We start from the raw sequence: 18,778 nt of genomic DNA, 5'->3' as shown, positions 1-18,778 counted from the left end.
CTTCTCCTGTGTCCTGTTTCTCCTGTGTCCTGTTTCTCCTGTGTCCTGGTTCTCCTGTGTCCTGTTTCTCCTGTGTCCTGCTTCTCCTGTGTCCTGATTCTCCTGTGTCCTGGTTCTCCTGTGTCCTGTTTCTCCTGTGTCCTGGTTCTCCTGTGCCCTGGTTCTCCTGTGTCCTGGTTCTCCTGTGTACTGGTTATCCTGTGTCCTGTTTCTCCTGTGTCCTGGTTCTCCTGTGTCCTGGTTCTCCTGTGTCCTGTTTCTCCTGTGTCCTGGTTCTCCTGTGTCCTGGTTCTCCTGTGTCCTGTTTCCCCTGTGTCCTGGTTCTCCTGTGTCCTGGTTCTCCTGTGTCCTGTTTCCCCTGTGTCCTGGTTCTCCTGTGTCCTGGTTCTCATGTGTCCTGCTTCTCCTGTGTCCTGCTTCTCCTGTGTCCTGTTTCTCCTGTGTCCTGGTTCTCCTGTGCCCTGGTTCTCCTGTGTCCTGCTTCTCCTGTGTCCTGCTTCTCCTGTGTCCTGGTTCTCCTGTGTACTGGTTATCCTGTGTCCTGTTTCTTCTGTGTCCTGGTTCTCCTGTGTCCTGGTTCTCCTGTGTCCTGTTTCTCCTGTGTACTGGTTATCCTGTGTCCTGTTTCTCCTGTGTCCTGTTTCTCCTGTGTCCTGTTTCTCCTGTGTCCTGTTTCTCCTGTGTCCTGTTTCTCCTGTGTCCTGTTTCTCCTGTGTCCTGTTTCTCCTGTGTCCTGTTTCTCCTGTGTCCTGGTTCTCCTGTGTCCTGGTTCTCCTGTGTCCTGTTTCTCCTGTGTCCTGGTTCTCCTGTGTCCTGTTTCTCCTGTGTCCTGTTTCTCCTGTGTCCTGTTTCTCCTGTGTCCTGTTTCTCCTGTGTCCTGCTTCTCCTGTGTCCTGTTTCTCCTGTGTACTGGTTCTCCTGTGTCCTGTTTCTCCTGTGTCCTGTTTCTCCTGTGTCCTGTTTCTCCTGTGTCCTGGTTCTCCTGTGTCCTGTTTCTCCTGTGTCCTGGTTCTCCTGTGTCCTTTTTCTCCTGTATCCTGTTTCTCCTGTGTCCTGTTTCTCCTGTGTCCTGTTTCTCCTGTGTCCTGTTTCTCCTGTGTCCTGGTTCTCCTGTGTCCTGTTTCTCCTGTGTCCTGGTTCTCCTGTGCCCTGGTTCTCCTGTGTCCTGTTTCTCCTGTGTCCTGTTTCTCCTGTGTCCTGGTTCTCCTGTGTCCTGCTTCTCCTGTGTCCTGCTTCTCCTGTGTCCTGGTTCTCCTGTGTACTGGTTATCCTGTGTCCTGTTTCTTCTGTGTCCTGGTTCTCCTGTGTCCTGGTTCTCCTGTGTCCTGTTTCTCCTGTGTACTGGTTATCCTGTGTCCTGTTTCTCCTGTGTCCTGTTTCTCCTGTGTCCTGTTTCTCCTGTGTCCTGTTTCTCCTGTGTCCTGTTTCTCCTGTGTCCTGTTTCTCCTGTGTCCTGTTTCTCCTGTGTCCTGTTTCTCATGTGTCCTGTTTCTCCTGTGTCCTGGTTCTCCTGTGTCCTGGTTCTCCTGTGTCCTGTTTCTCCTGTGTCCTGGTTCTCCTGTGTCCTGTTTCTCCTGTGTCCTGTTTCTCCTGTGTCCTGTTTCTCCTGTGTCCTGTTTCTCTTGTGTCCTGCTTCTCCTGTGTCCTGTTTCTCCTGTGTACTGGTTCTCCTGTGTCCTGTTTCTCCTGTGTCCTGTTTCTCCTGTGTCCTGTTTCTCCTGTGTCCTGGTTCTCCTGTGTCCTGTTTCTCCTGTGTCCTGGTTCTCCTGTGTCCTTTTTCTCCTGTATCCTGTTTCTCCTGTGTCCTGTTTCTCCTGTGTCCTGTTTCTCCTGTGTCCTGTTTCTCCTGTGTCCTGGTTCTCCTGTGTCCTGTTTCTCCTGTGTCCTGGTTCTCCTGTGTCCTGTTTCTCCTGTGTCCTGGTTCTCCTGTGTCCTGTTTCTCCTGTGTCCTGTTTCTCCTGTGTCCTGGTTCTCCTGTGTCCTGGTTCTCCTGTGTCCTGGTTCTCCTGTGTCCTGTTTCTCCTGTGTCCTGCTTCTCCTGTGTCCTGCTTCTCCTGTGTCCTGTTTCTCATGTGTCCTGGTTCTCCTGTGTCCTGGTTCTCCTGTATCCTGGTTCTCCTGTGTCCTGGTTCTCCTGTGTCCTGTTTCTCCTGGTTCTCCTGTGTCCCGGTTCTCCTGTGTCCTGTTTCTCCTGTGTCCTGCTTCTCATGTGTCCTGCTTCTCCTGTGTCCTGGTTCTCCTGTGTCCTGGTTCTCCTGTGTCCTGGTTCTCCTGTGTCCTGTTTCTTCTGTGTCCTGTTTCTTCTGTGTCCTGTTTCTCCTGTGTCCTGTTTCTCCTGTGTCCTGCTTCTCATGTGTCCTGCTTCTCCTGTGTCCTGTTTCCCCTGTGTCCTGTTTCCCCTGTGTCCTGGTTCTCCTGTGCCCTGGTTCTCCTGTGCCCTGGTTCTCCTGTGCCCTGGTTCTCCTGTGTCCTGTTTCTCCTGTGTCCTGTTTCTCCTGTGTCCTGTTTCTCCTGTGTCCTGTTTCTCCTGTGTCCTGTTTCTCCTGTGTCCTGGTTCTCCTGTGTCCTGTTTCTCCTTTTTCTCCTGTGTCCTGTTTCTCCTGTGTCCTGGTTCTCCTGTGTCCTGTTTCTCCTGTGTCCTGTTTCTCCTGTGTCCTGTTTCTCCTGTGTCCTGGTTCTCCTGTGTCCTGGTTCTCCTGTGTCCTGTTTCCCCTGTGTCCTGTTTCCCCTGTGTCCTGGTTCTCCTGTGTCCTGCTTCTCCTGTGTCCTGCTTCTCCTGTGTCCTGTTTCTCCTGTGTCCTGTTTCTCCTGTGTCCTGTTTCTCCTGTGTCCTGCTTCTCCTGTGTTCTGCTTCTCCTGTGTCCTGGTTCTCCTGTGTACTGGTTCTCCTGTGTCCTGTTTCTTCTGTGTCCTGGTTCTCCTGTGTCCTGGTTCTCCTGTGCCCTGTTTCTCCTGTGTCCTGGTTCTCCTGTGTCCTGGTTCTCCTGTGTCCTGTTTCTCCTGTGTCCTGTTTCTCCTGTGTCCTGTTTCTCCTGTGTCCTGTTTCTCCTGTGTCCTGTTTCTCCTGTGTCCTGTTTCTCCTGTGTCCTGTTTCTCCTGTGTCCTGGTTCTCCTGTGTCCTGGTTCTCCTGTGTCCTGCTTCTCCTGTGTCCTGCTTCTCCTGTGTCCTGTTTCTCCTGTGTCCTGTTTCTCCTGTGTCCTGTTTCTCCTGTGTCCTGCTTCTCCTGTGTTCTGCTTCTCCTGTGTCCTGGTTCTCCTGTGTACTGGTTCTCCTGTGTCCTGTTTCTTCTGTGTCCTGGTTCTCCTGTGTCCTGGTTCTCCTGTGCCCTGTTTCTCCTGTGTCCTGGTTCTCCTGTGTCCTGGTTCTCCTGTGTCCTGTTTCTCCTGTGTCCTGGTTCTCCTGTGTCCTGTTTCTCCTGTGTCCTGTTTCTCCTGTGTCCTGTTTCTCCTGTGTCCTGTTTCTCCTGTGTCCTGTTTCTCCTGTGTCCTGGTTCTCCTGTGTCCTGGTTCTCCTGTGTCCTGTTTCTCCTGTGTCCTGTTTCTCCTGTGTCCTGTTTCTCCTGTGTCCTGTTTCTCCGGTGTCCCTGTTCTCCTGTGTCCTGGTTCTCCTGTGTCCTGTTTCTCCTGTGTCCTGTTTCTCCTGTGTCCTGGTTCTCCTGTGCCCTGGTTCTCCTGTGCCCTGGTTCTCCTGTGTCCTGTTTCTCCTGTGTCCTGGTTCTCCTGTGTCCTGTTTCTCCTGTGTCCTGGTTCTCCTGTGCCCTGTTTCTTCTGTGTCCTGGTTCTCCTGTGTCCTGGTTCTTTTGATTCTCTCTCTGTTCCCATGGATTTCTCTCCTTGCCTCAGCCCTAATCTGTTATTGTTTGGATTGTTTGTGTATGAGCCTTGCCTGGTTTTGGATTACCCTGTTCAATAAATACTGCATTTGGATCCTCAACGTTCTTGTCTCTGAGTAGTTCGTAAACAAATAAGTAGCACTAATTAATACAAACTAACAATGATAAATATATTTTTTGCTGCATTTATTAACCTTAATGTTAGTTCATAAAAGTGTGCATGCTCACAGTGCATTAAATAATGTTTACAGAGGCTACTTTAGATCTCAAACATGTATTAGTTAATGTTGAGATAAACTTTAAGAATAATAAATAATACTTTACAAAAAGGTTAATTAGTTAGTTAACATAAGTTAACTACCTTAGTTAACATAAACTAATAATGAACTGCACTTCTACAACAATTATGAATTTTAGTTCATTTTAATTTCAACATTTACTAATACATTATTAAAATTAAAGGTTGTATTAGTTAACATTAGTTAATGTAATGTAATATAAACTAACATGAACAAAGATTAATAAATACTGTAACAAATGTATTTCTCATTGGAAGTTCATGTTAACTGAACCTTATTGTAAAGTGTTACCATAAAGTATTGTAAAGTGTAGAAGCATCAGTTCGTGTTCAATAATGTAGTTAATAACGTTAACAAATTGGTAAAGTGTTACCAAATCAAACAAAACAAACATCATACAGTTCCCAAATACCATTTTAACTCCTATATTTCTTACGTTTAACTTTTAACTTTATTGTCCCCGGGGGGAAATTATTTTCCACTGCACTGCACTTGTTTAACACACACAACATAACCAATATAATACAAAAAGACATAATACAGGAAAAAACAAAAACAAGTTAATAACACTCAGCAATGTCTGTTGTTGAGGTGTGTGATGGCTGAGGGAATCGGGCTTCGGGACCTATGCCCTGAGGGCAGATACTCATTATGTGTGGAGTCCGGTTCTATTGAAACTGCAATGTGTGTGATAGCTCTGTTATTAAGTTCTATGAGGTTGAGTGTTGGAAGACCTATAACTTTCGCAGCAATATTAGACACCTTTGTAAGTTTGGTCTGGTTTTTAACAGAAGGCATGCTGGAAAAAACAGACAGAACAATAGAAATGGCTGAATGATGCTTTGATAAAGTAGCAATAATAATCGAGGAGCAACGTTAAGTTGAGTTTTCGAATGACTGACATTTTTTAGTGACTTCTTTTCTGAATGTCCATAATGTGCTGAGCAAATGTAAGTGTGTTGTCCAATGTTATTCCAAGATATTTGGAACTGTCCACTATTTCAACTGTTTGATTATGAATAACAATATGATGCTGAGGTGAAGGGAGACTGACTATCAGCTCTTTTGTCTTGCTAATATTAAGATTCAGGTGCTTGTCCTCACACCACTGGGCAAAGTTCATGACAGTGGTGTGATAATCCATAACAGAGTTGTTATCTTTGAGCAGGGCAAGAATGGCTGTGTTATCTGAAAATATTAAATATTTTATGCTGGATAATGGACTGATGTTGTAGTTTGTGTAAAGTGTATACAAAAAAGGACTGAACACACAGCCCTGGGGTGCTCCGGTATTGATGGTGATCCGTACCTTGCTAAGGAAATGTGCTGTTTCAGGTTTTATGTTTTTGTTTTTATGTTGAGGTTTTATGTTTCAGTCAGTAAATTATAGTTTGAGGTGATTAAGTACACACACACACATGCTTTTATCATTTTCTGAACTCAATAGGGAAGTTGTTAACAAAATATCAGATTTGAAGGTTGATGATGATGCTTCGCTGGGTAGTGATAAAATAAAAATAGCAAATATACACTAAAAACAATACAAGAACTAAACATATCATTGTTTATATCATTTGTGTACATATTAATCTATCTACATCAAATGGTCAGAAAGCAATCACACATTTTAAAAACATGACAGAGGCCTAAACACGATAAGAGAATAAAACATGGAGCAGTTGAGATTACTTTGGTTGCAATGGGACTAGATTAAAAAGAAAATGACTCAGTTATGTCATAACTGGTCAATAGCAGCCATGCATATATCAAACCTGCAAATAAAAAAGTAATAACAGAAAAACAACATTTGAGAGAATTTCTGTCGAACATCTAAAACATTTTGAAGCATTTAAAATGAATTACCCTGTAAACCGCTGTTACATCAAACTAGTTTTCAGAGGTCAGGGTGTGTGAGATACTGTTCTTATAAAAGTATTAAAATTATAACTCATTATTACAACCTAATTGCATAAATATATCTTGTCCTGTTGGATATAAGGAAGTGTCTCTGAGGGCATGTCAATAAAGCATTGTTTGAAAACACAGGGAAATGAAACTTGTGACATGATCTGAGATGTTTGACCTGAATGAGAAGTTAAGTTGCCTTGTTCCATCTTTTTGATTTTAGTTTAAAAAAAATTGTTGGAAATGACATTGCTCAGAGACCTGCGTCACGAAACAGGTCTACAGAATTAATGGAAGCCAATAACTAAAGTCATTTTTAAAAAATCCAAAATTATAAAGAAATCATCCATTCATGTGTGTACATTAGTCCGGTCGAGATACACCTTGGTTAAAACACTTCCATCAAATCAATATTTTCACCAAAGATGGACCATTAACTCTTCTCTTCATTCCACTGATCGAGTCACATTTAACATTTTAATAAAATAAAAAATAAAAAAAGATTTTCTAAGAATGTATGCATAGCGAACTGCATAATATGAACACCTTTTTTGCTGCAATAAACTATGTAGAAGCAAAAGGAAAATCTGTTTTCACAAAAGATTGGACATCAGACTGAAAACACACAAGCTATAAGTAGGAGCTGCAGTCAGTTAGGTCTGTGTATCCCCAGTTACCCCAAAGTTATGGAAAACATTAGTCAAAATGGCCTTACAAGAATTACCTTAAGAATTGTGTTTTCTTAATTTTGGATGGTGTTGCAAGCTGTCCTCTTTAATATTTGCACTTTATATTAATTGTGCCTGGATGCATGTCCAAATGTATTCATAATTTATGTGTAGCCATATACCCACTCATTAAGTTTGGATCCAGCTACTTGTTTTTATAATTACGCAAATGTACCATTTTTCACATCTTAACATAATAGTGAAGTCATCAAAATTATGAATCAACACAAATGAAGGAAGAGGAATGCTAAATCATAAATATATTTGCTGTCCTTAAAAATATATATATTATGCGGAAAAAAACTATTATTATGAGAAAAAAAGTGAAATTATGACATAAAAAGTCATACTTATGACATAACACATACATGAATTTTTATCTTTTACTTCTTGCCTACAGTATACGGTTCCAGAGCCATGTCATAGCCTATTTTACCAATTCACAATTACTGTACATCTCATTATTATGACATTTATCCTAATTTCATAATTTGTCATATTTTGCAGGTCTTTAAAAAAAGCAAAAAAGTTTTTAAAAACTGCAGATACCCTGAGTGAGAGCGCAAGCTGGATAGTAGGCTACTATTGTGGCTGAAAGAACAATGCATCAGTAGATGCAGTAAAAAAGAAGAACCCACAAGAGGGCACACGTAGCCTGGGAAGTCAGATTTCCATAGATGTGGGTATAATCGCTCGGCAATGGAATAACCGGCCAGTGCCTCTGAAAATGTTGCTAAAATGCAAGGGTAGAATATGAGGGTCGATCATCTCGACACAACGTCAGCATGGCAAGTATTCATATTTATTTTGGCACGTACACCTGCTTGGTTTAATCACAGAGACGAGCACGTTTACTGACAGTGTCAAAAACAGGAAAAAAAGTCAGGCGGAGTTTAAAACGCACAAACGTCCCGCTCATACATGTTGGACTTACCCCTCTTTAATATTTGACATTTTGTGCTATAACAACTAAATCAGCTGTTTCAATTTATTTCCTATAATAACACATTGGCGGATGCCACATCATCCAATATTTATATCTAAATATGTTACAGTTTAAAAGTAAATCCACATTGTTGTTAAGGGGGGCATCTTCCTCAACAACAGTACGATCCAACATACTGTAGGCCTACTTCTACCCCTCGCCGCCGCGTTTTCATTATTTGACTAACGTTCAGGTACGGTTCTCTCAAAGTCATAAACAAACATTCTTCCAGGAACGTTTGTTCAATGTTATCTGGTCTTTAACCCTCTACTGCACACATTTTGATGGCATATGATAAAAATTATACCACATCATTTCTTGGCTCATTTGGGAAGTGGGAACATTTATTGATTTATTGATAATTCCCCCTCCCGAGATTTTTTTCAAAAATGTCAAAAAATCATTATGTAAAAAGGGAAAAAAATCTTGAAACACATTGATATTGTCACGAGTATGTTCTGTCATGTCTGCACCTGTTCTCATTAGTCCTTGATTAGTTGATCTTCCTACACCTGTGCCTGTTTAGTCCCCTTATTTACCCTGTGTATTTATACTACCTGTTCTGTTCAGTCCTCTGTTTGTTATCGTCTAAGTGAAGTATGTGTGTTGCTTCCCGTTAGTCTCTTGATCTTTTTGTTTAATATACCTGTATTGGATTATATTTGTCTTCCTCATCTGCCTGCCAGCAACCACGTAATGTGAAAGATATATTTGATTTGATACAGACATAGGTTTGTATCATGTAGTGTGTTGTCATATCATGTATAATCGCCATATGATTGGCTGAATCAATCTCTCTCCTCTCCATCAATGCAATATGGCTGCCAGCGCATCATCCAGATGGATGCTGCACATTAGTGGTGGTGGTTGAGGAGATTCCCCCCTTCTATGTAAAGCGCTTTGAGTACCATGAATTGTATACCATAATTGTGTAATGAGATTTCACTCTGTGTGAAACACCAAAAAGCAGTTCTTCTCTGCTGTGAAACAGAGGTGTACGTTACACTTTTTGCATATCACTTTGCGTGTTCCTGTGCACCCAGGAACCCTCCATCTTCCCTTTCTTGTCACACATTATTTGCCAGTGAGAGGTATTGTCCAAGACATCCTTGAAAAGTACCCCTTATCGCACAACGTTGTCCTAAGGCAACAAAAAGAAACATTTGTGAACATGCAAAGTAAAAAACTTCCTAAAACTTGCCAAAAGGCTTCTCTACACCTTCATACACACACAGATATTTTTTATGTACAGTTCATGTAATTTTAATTAAGATTACTAAAGCAAATAATCTTGCCTTCTTCTCACACCATGTGCTCCTGTAACCTTGTGTCAGAAAAGGACGTTCCACCTTCAAATGGTGTATGACAGTGACTCCCAAACCTAATTGGACTGTTCTTTGATACTTTTTTAAATAATTGTAATTGCATGCAATCATTTAAAGTAACATGTACTGAACATAGGGCTTAAGAAAACGTTCCGTTGCCTGAGGCCAACGCTGTGCTGTAGAGGGTTAATAATGTTCACAAAAACGTTGTCTCGTGTCTTTATAAAGGTCGAAGAAGTGACCATTGCTCCCACGAGAGAGCGTGGTGTTCGCATCCTCAACTATTTCGATGACTGGCTGATACTAGCTCAGCCTCAGGAGCATTTGTGCGAACACAGGGACATGGTGCTCAGTCACCTCAGCCAGTTGAGACTTCGGATCAACTGGGAAAAGAGCAAACTCACCCCCGTGTAGAGGATCTCTTTTCTCGGTATGGAACTGGACTCAGTACACCAGACGGCATGCCCAACAGAGGAACGTGTTCGGTCAGTGCTGAACTGCTTAAATACACTCAAGAGCAGAACAGTGGCCCCACTGAAACTTTTTGAGATGCTCCTTGGGTATATGGCAACAGCGTCCGCAGTAATGCCGCTTCAGCAATGGCTTCATGGCCGAATCCCAAAATGCAGTTGTTAGCAGTATGCCTTGCACTGGGCCGCCTCAGAAAGCCGCTACTAGGCAAGTCAAGTCAAGTCATCCTCATTTAAATAGCGCTTTTAACAATGTAGATTGTTTCAAAGAGGCTTTACAGAGATAAACATATAATTTAAGGTAACAGAGATTGGTTTGGTTTTATAGTGGCTCTTGAAAAATGTTTTTTCCAGCTAAAGTTAGTTTTGATTGATTCACTTCCGTCTAACTGATCATTTGATATTAAATTAGGGGCCGCTAAGACGACACCGTTCTCTCTAAACAGACTTTAAACGTGAACCTGTGATAGACGCTGATGGCGTTCACATGCGCATTAAGAATTGATTCTATAGTTATGTGCGTTTGAATATATGTGCGCAGGTTTGTAATTCCTTACAAACCATGCCTAAACAAACTACTTGTCTATAAATTTTGATGCAGAATTTTTATTTTATCTTATCACTTTGGGTAGGTACGCGAACCGAAAAATTCCACAACGCTTTATCTGTAGAGTGGTATAGGGATCCTCCATAGGGAGAGGCTAGTTGGCACTGCAGCACTGCATTGTCATCGGGTCCAGGCGAAAGTCCTTCGTCAGATCTGGAAACGGCCTGGATCCAGCAGGCTGCGGGAAAACCTCGGGATAAACAAAGACACTAAAATTAGCGTAGATGCCATTCTTCTTATGATGTAACGAGTACATCAGGATTTGAGGGAAGTGTTCCCAGCACATCCTGGTCCCTACGGACAGCACTGCGACTATTGTGTACATCAACCATCAAGGTGGTCTACGCTGCCGCCGCATGTCACAACTTGCCCGCCATCTCCTCCTATGGAGTCAGAAGCATCTGAGGTCGCTTCGTGCCACTTATATCCCCGGCCTGCTCAATCGTGCCACCGATGAGCTCTCACGACAGCCTGTGGCCCCGGGAGAGTGGAGACTCTATCCCCAGGCGGTCCAGCTGATATGGGACCTCTTTGGGGACGCACAGGTAGACCTGTTTGCCTCTCCGGACTCGTCCCACTGCTTGTTGATCTACTCCCTGACCAAGGGGACCCTCGGCACGGATGCACTGGCAGACAGCTGGCCCCATGGCCTACGCAAATATGCGTTTTCCCCAGTGAGCCTTCTCACACAGACACTGTGCAGAGTCAGGGACGTCGAGGAATAGATATTGCCTGTTGCCCCTTATTGGCCCAATTGACCCTTCACAGGGAGTTTGAGTGTACTGACGTCTTTCCGCGGTTAAAATACCTTAACCTTCTTATGTTCATCCATTCTTATTTGATCTTATAAATAAACTAGAAGGAAGAGATGATCGGTTTACGAGCAGCTTTAACTAAGGCTCTACATCCATCTGTCAGACACATTAAAGAGCCACAAAACGGTATTTATTGTTTAAATTTCTTTTAAAAATTACCAAATTTGAAAGTTTTTTCTTTGTTCTTTGTCTTTCTTTGTTTCATATCAAAAGTAAGCTGGTCTGTCATGTCTGTCAGCGTGTTGTCAGTGTCCTCTCTGCTCCGCGATGTATTTTTCACTGCGTGAGAACATGGTGTGGTGTGAGAGCGGCGTGGCTTGTCGGATATGGCAACAGTAACTAAAGGGGACGGGTCTTTGCGAACGGTCAATTGGAACTGTTTTTCAGAACTCATGCTCCTCTCGACAGCCCATCCGTGGCCCATTCCTCTAAGAAAGGAGTTCCTTTCTTAGGGACGGAGCACCGTATGGCCCCTGCGTCCAGACCTCTGGAAACTCCATGTCTGGTCCCTGGAAGGGAGGACCTCCGTGTGGAGGACTTAGGTAATTAGGTGACCACAAGCTGTCGTAGGCACCATCACTTCTGCAAGAGTGCCCTCTATGAGGCACGCTTACGCTGGGTGCTGGAAGGTGGCAGCACTAGGTGTCGTTTTACTTGGGATCCCAATTTCGTCGGTACGTCGATGGACCTCGGAAGTGACCAAGGAGGGAACGGAGACGGACGTCCCATAGCCACCATTGCAGGACCACCGCTGATTCCAGGCTCCTGCACAACTCCTCCGAGAAAAACTAGTCAGTGCTTGCATCCGCATCCTATTTATATCCGTGCTGCAGGGCGGAGCACGAGATGCAAATCTCACACGGCGATGCGCATTCGCTACTTCTGTTAAAGGGATAGTTCACCGAAAAATGAAAATTCTGTCAGTAATTACTCACCCTCATGTTGTTCAACCCCGTAAGACCTTCATTCATCTTCGGAACATAAATTAAGATATTTTTGATTAAATCTGAGAGCTGCATCACGCCTCCATAGGCTTCTTAAGGGACTGAAACTTGTTCCCCGAAAAGTTATTAAAGAGATTGTTAAAATAGTCCAAGTGACTACAGTGGCTCAATCTTAATTTTATCAAATGACGAGAATACTTCTTGTGCGCAAAAACAAACAAAAATAACGACTTTATTTCAACTATTCATTTCCTGATCTGTGGTTCTCGAGTCAGTTCACTAGTGTAACAGGGCAGCGCTTCTGTTGTTGTACGTCACACGCATCACACTCGACCAGCGTCAGCCAATAGTGAGCCTAGTGTTGGGTCCGAGTCCACCTTTGTCGAGTCCAAGTCAAGTCCAAGTCCTTAACAATCGAGTCCGAGTCCGAGTCCAAGTCCGAGTCCAAAGAGGGCCGAGTCCGACTTGAGTCCGAGTCCTTAACATCCGAGTCCGAGTCGAGTCCGGCCGAGTCCACAAAGATTTAAATGATTTGAAATTGACCTTTCACAAAGACCCGCCCTTCTTAGTTACTGTTGCTACGTCCGATAAGCCGTTCCGCTCTCACTCCACATGTTCTCACACAGTGAAAAATATATTGCGGAGCAAAGAGGACACTGACAATGCGCCAACATACAAGACAGAGCAGCCTACTTTTGGTCTGAAATAAATAATTTTTATAATTATTATGAAATTCAAACAATAAATACTGTTTTGTGGTGCTTTAATGTGTAGGCCTCAATTCAAGCAGCACATGAGCTGATAATCTCTTCTAGTTATAGCACAAATTAAACATGAATGAAAATCTGAACTGCAAAAAGAAATCAATAGACCATTTTTCAAGTTCAAGTCCACTGACTTTAATCCACTAACTGGTTTGGTTTGTTTGTCGGACAAAAATGGCGGGTATCTGCATTATGATTGGTCAGATCACCTGTCAATCAAGTACCGGCGAAAGGTCTCAACACTGACCTCTTAAATTAACATTTTAAACCTTACAAAAATGATTGCAATGTATAGTCAAAGTCATACGTTTACCTCTTGTACATCTTTCAGTATCTGCAAGGTAACGCTCAAGAATGCAACACGATGCATTAAGAGCCAGGGGTAAACTTTTGAGCAAGATGATGGTGATGTTTAAATTGTTCTTATTTTGTTTTACATGCTAATATTCTTTTTTAGCCTCTGAAGGGCAGGACTAAATTAATTAGTCAACAATTTTTTTTTTAATTATTATAAATTATTTTTCAACAAAATAAGAACAATTTGCATCCAGTTCCATCCTTAACGGACTTCTTGAGCATCACTAAATGTTTGCAGGGTTTGTAATAGTTGTGTATGAGTCCCTCAGTTGTCCCAAGTGCGAAAAGATGGATCTCACAATCATAGTCACTGCTAGTAAGGAATCAAATATGCAGAATATGCTGGAAAAGCAGAGAATGTGCAGGAGCTGGAGAGTTTTTCCTCATGAACAACCATTACAAAAAAACAAAAACAAATTAAAAAAAACAGTTGTGGATCATTCAGGTAATGACACACAATAATAAAATCAAGTAATTTGTATTTTGTGTTTGTATTTTGTCTTGTGGACTAGGCTATTAAACACCTGTTATGTGAAAAAGCTTTTTCAGTGCAGTACTAAATAGAAACAATGTTTTTATGATCTTTCTTATTACTAAATAAATAAAAATTACATTTTGGAGATTCTGAAAGGTTATGTAAACTTATGACTAATGTGTAAATGTAACAAAAATCATAAAATTATTAGATGCCAAAATGTTGCTATGGTTATCACTTTCTCATGTTGCTATGGTTACTATGTCAATCATCGCAATTTTATGACTCACAGGACTAAAATTTAGCGGATTCACTCCCACATTTAAATGCATTTATCACTCTTTATAATTTACAGTGTGAACGCAACCACTGGTCCTCTAGAAGCACGAAAAACAAAAATATTATTTAGATTGTCAATAGCGCTCCCTTTTAATCCATCACTTACTTACCGCGTTCTGCACTCTCCACACTGCAAAGTTGTCCACACTGCACAGTGAATCTCTCATTTATATTGCGTCAAGACTTTGTTTATGAGGGGATTTGCAAAAGGATAAAGCTCATGCTGATTCTGAACATACATTTTAAAGTGAGAGGTTTGGTGTGGAAAAAAGGAAGGAAAAAGTACAAACTACTCCTGGAATGTCTAGACGGCAGCAGAAAATTGAAGGGTTAGTTAGAGAAAGGAGGCAGCTGAGGAAGCAATGGAAAAGAGCAGAACAAGGTCAGAAGGAGGGACTCAATCTCTGACAAAGGGCCATAAAAGATAAGCTTGCAACATTACGCAGAGCTGAGCGCCTACAGAAACGCTACAAAAAGGAGCGTGCAGGGGTAATTTCTATAAAGACCCATTCAAATTCGTAAAGAAGTTATTCACCAGTGAGAAGAATTGCACTTTAAAAGAATCTAGGGTTGAGCTAGAGAGATATTTGGAGGAAAAGCATACAGATGCAAAAAGGCATGAGCCTATGTCAATTCCGTCAGACATCCCACCTATCAATCCACCAGAGTACCAAATGGAGGTCTGTGCACCTAAGTGGAATGAGATAGAGCAGGTTGTGAGAAAGGCAAGGGCTTCATCATCTCCAGGGGCTAATGGAGTTCCGTACAGAGTGTACAAGAGTGCTTCAGGAGTTCTACGAATTCTGTGGAAATTGATAAAAGTGGCTTGGGAAAAGCAGGTCATACCTAGAGCATGGCGCCGAGCAGGTGGAGTCTTTACACCTAAAGAAAAAGATGCTGCAAGCATCAGTCAGTTTCGTCCTATTTCACTATTAAACGTCAAAGGTAACTTTTTCTTTAGCATTATTGCTCAGAGATTGTCAACCTACCTATTAAAGAATGGCTTCATTGACACTTCAGTTCAAAAAGCAGGCATTCCAGGGTTCTCAGGATGCTTAGAACACATCAATGTTATCTGGCAACGAATTCAATCAGCTAAAAAGGAGAGGAAGGAGCTCCATGTGACATTCCTGGTTTTGGCTAATGCATATGGTTCAGTGCCACATGAGCTTCTTTGCGCAGCATTTGATTTTTTCAGGGTACCGATGTCGATAACAAATTTAGTGAAAGCCTACTTTGGAGATTTGCAAATTAGTTTCTCAACTCCAGAATTCATCACTACATGGCAATGCTTAGAGGTTGGAAATTATGGCAGGATGCACAATTTCTCCACTGGCTTTTACCATTTACATTTATTCATTTAGCTGAATTAAGTTAAGTTAAGTGTCTTGCTCAGGGAAACATTGGTGTCTCACAGTGGATTCGAACCCGGGTCTCTCACACCAAAGGCATGTGTCTTATCCACTGCGCCATCACCACCCCCATGGCAATGGAAGTAATCATTAGGTCATCAAAATGGGTAGTAGGAGGAGAGCGCTTGGCTTCTGGGATGCGACTACCACCAATCAGAGCATACATGGATGACATGACAACCATGACTACAACAGTAGCCTGCACTAATCGGTTATTGGGCAAGTTAACCGATAACATTTAATGGGCACGAATGCAATTTAAGCCCTCTAAATCGAGGAGCATTTCGATAATTAAAGGCAAGGTGGTAGATAAAACATTCTTCATTAATGGTGAGGCAATACCAACAGTTTCTGATAAGCCAGTGAAGAGTCTTGGGAGATGGTACGACGGGATCTAAAGGACACAGTTCGAGTGGGAGAAGTTAGACGACAAGCAGTGGAAGTGTTGAAGAGCATAAACAGCTGCGCTTTACCAGGGAAACTAAAACTCTGGTGCTTTCAGTTTGGTCTACTGCCGAGGTTGCTGTGGCCACTGACTGTGTACAAGGTTTCATTGACAACAGTGGATAAGCTGGAAGCGTTAATAAGTTCATACATCAGGAAATGGTTTGGAGTTCCACGCTGCCTCAGCAGAGTTGGACTTTATAGTAAAGGAATATTGCAGCTGCCAGTCTCTGCTTTAACTGAGGAGTTTAAGTGTGCCAAGGTCAGACTGGAAATGACCTTAGTAGAGTCACACGACGAATGTGTAAGGGAGGCAGCACCTGTGTTAAAAACTGGTAGAAAGTGGTCAGCAAAGAAATCCGTGGAAGAGGCAAAGGCTGCCCTTCAAATTGGTGATATCGTGGGCAGGGAAGAGGGGGTTTTGGGCTCAGTTTAGCTCCTCCTAAATGGCACAAGGCAGCCCCAGCTCAAAGGAGGAAGCTCGTAGTCAACAAGGTGCGAAAGCAGGAGGAGAGGATGAGGTGTATAAAGGCCATTTCCCAGGCCAAGCAGGGAGAGTGGATGAGATGGGAGAGTGTGGAACAACGCAAGATGGGCTGGCAAGACCTTTGGTCAATGGAAGAGAGTAGGATCAGTTTCCTTATCAGGTCAACATATGATGTTCTCCCATCACCACAGAACCTAAACCTCTGGGTAGGAGAGGATCCCTCTTGTCCTTTGTGTTCATCACCTGCCACATTAAGGCACATTTTGACAGGATGTAAGGTGGCTCTTAGCCAAGGTCGGTATACTTGGCCCCATGACCAAGTACTCCGATGTTTGGCTTTAGCATTGGTGTCACGGTTCATAAATTCATTGATTCCTTCTTGTCTCGTGTTTCTGTTGTTATCTGTGTGGGTGTGTGTGAGTGGGCGTTACCACTCCGTTCTGCTGATCAGCGATCCTGCTGATCAGCGCTCCAGCTGATCATTATCCACCCACCAGCTGCAGCTCATCCCATTCCCTATTTATACTCACTGTTTTTGTACTCTCATTGTCAGATCGTTGTTGGATGTCCTTCGTTGTGTGTGGTTATTCCTTTCCTGTCGGCGTGTCAGCTCGTGTCTTGTTTCGTGTTCCCTGGGATTATCACTGCCGTGGATTACCTCACTTCACCTGGACCTTCACTTCACTTCACATCAAGACTCTTCACTTGGGACCCTGACCATCTTGTCCCTGCGCTACCAGTCTTGTTTTGTGTCATCTGACCGTGATCTGTACATTAAAGATTCTTCACTCGCATTATTGCTTCTGTGGTTTTTGCCGTCACAGAACGATCTGACCAGTAATGGAAGCAGCGAGTGAGGTGAGCCCGTTGGAGGATTTCATTAACTCCAGCATTCAGCGCATGGAGACCCAGGAGAGGAACCTTAATGAGACGGGACGCGCTGTCCAAGTACTGGTGGCGCAGGTGTCCGAGCTCACCCAGCAGATACAACAGCTACGAGATCCCACTGCGCCCCCCGCACTGGCCGTTCCCCTCATTCCAGCTGAGGGAGCCTCCCAGTCAGAACCCCGCCTACCCATCCCACAGACCTACGATGGTGAGCCAAGTTTCTGTCGTGCTTTTCTAACACGTTGCTCTATGCACTTTGCCCTGCAGCCTCGCACATTCATCCAGGAGAGTTCGAAGGTGGCATTTGTGCTCACATTACTGACTGGGAAGGCGGCTCTCTGGGGAACGGCGGTGTGGGAGAACCAGGATCCATGCTGCACCTCGTTCCAGACACTCTCCGCCGAGATGAAAAGGGTTTTTGACAGGGCGGTTGCCGGGAGAGAGGCGGCTCGGATGCTTGCAGAGTTACGACAGGAGGAAAGATCAGTATCGGATTACTCCATCGAATTTCGAACCCTGGCGGCAGAGTGTCACTGGAACGAGGAGGCGCAGTGGGACATGTTCCTGCATGGGCTGGCTGACCGCGTTCAAAAGGAGATCTACGCCCTGGATCTCCCAACATCTCTCAACGGACTCGTGGATCTGGCCCTTCCTGTGGACGCACGCTTATCGAGAGTGGAACGGAGAGCACCCACGAATCGGGCCAGGGGAGGAGCTGAGAGCCCACGATCCAGCGGCGGGGACGCGGTCAGCCCCGTCTACGATCACGAGCCCATGCAGGTCGGGCGAGCTCGGCTTTCCCGGGAGGAGAAGGAGAGGCGGAGATCCCAAGGACTATGTCTTTACTGTGGGGCCGCGGGACACTTCGCCTACAACTGTCCCGTAAAAGGCCAAGCCCGACAGTAAGGTTGAGGCTACTGTCGGGTGGGATCTCCGCTGCGAAGTCCTCATCTACATCGACCCTCCTCCCGGTAAGACAAAGATGGTCAGGCAACAATCACGACTGTCAGGCACTGGTGGATTCTGGGGCAGAAGGTAACTTCATGGACCATGGTTTTGCTCTAAGATTTAACATTCCCCTTCTACCACTCACCAGCAGAATAGCAGTTCAGGCACTCAATGGTCAAGATCTTCCTACCATCTCCCTCATCACCGGACCCATCACACTCACCACATCTGGAAACCACACTGAGACATGTTCCTTTTACATCATGAACTCACCACTTGCACCCATCGTTCTCGGACACCCTTGGTTAACTGAACACAACCCCAAGATCGACTGGTTAAAGAAATCTGTGTTAGAATGGAGTGGTAGATGTCATGAGTCCTGTCTTGTGTCTGCCTGTTCGTCTGTTGCTGTCTCTGTGTTTCAGGAGGAGGCAGTGGATTTATCTAACGTGCCCGCGGAGTACTCGGACCTGAAGGAAGTGTTCAGTAAGTCTCGTGCTGCTTCTCTACCCCCTCATCGTCCCTATGACTGTGCTATAGATTTGCTGTCAGGTAAGTCTCCGCCTAAAGGCAAGTTATATTCACTTTCTGTACCGGAGAGGGAGGCTATGGAGAAATATATTTCTGATTCTCTAGCATCTGGGTTCATCCGTCATTCTTCTTCTCCAGCGGGGGCGGGGTTCTTTTTCGTGGGGAAGAAGGACGGATCTCTGCGACCTTGCATTGATTACCGAGGGTTGAACAACATCACGG

The sequence above is a fragment of the Siphateles boraxobius genome, unplaced genomic scaffold, assembly GCF_051911475.1.
Source record: "Siphateles boraxobius isolate OS27281-9 unplaced genomic scaffold, OSU_SipBor_1 169, whole genome shotgun sequence".
Classification (NCBI taxonomy): Eukaryota; Metazoa; Chordata; class Actinopteri; order Cypriniformes; family Leuciscidae; genus Siphateles; species Siphateles boraxobius.
The sequence above is the reverse complement of the archived record's forward strand: the minus strand, read 5'-3'. Positions refer to the sequence as shown.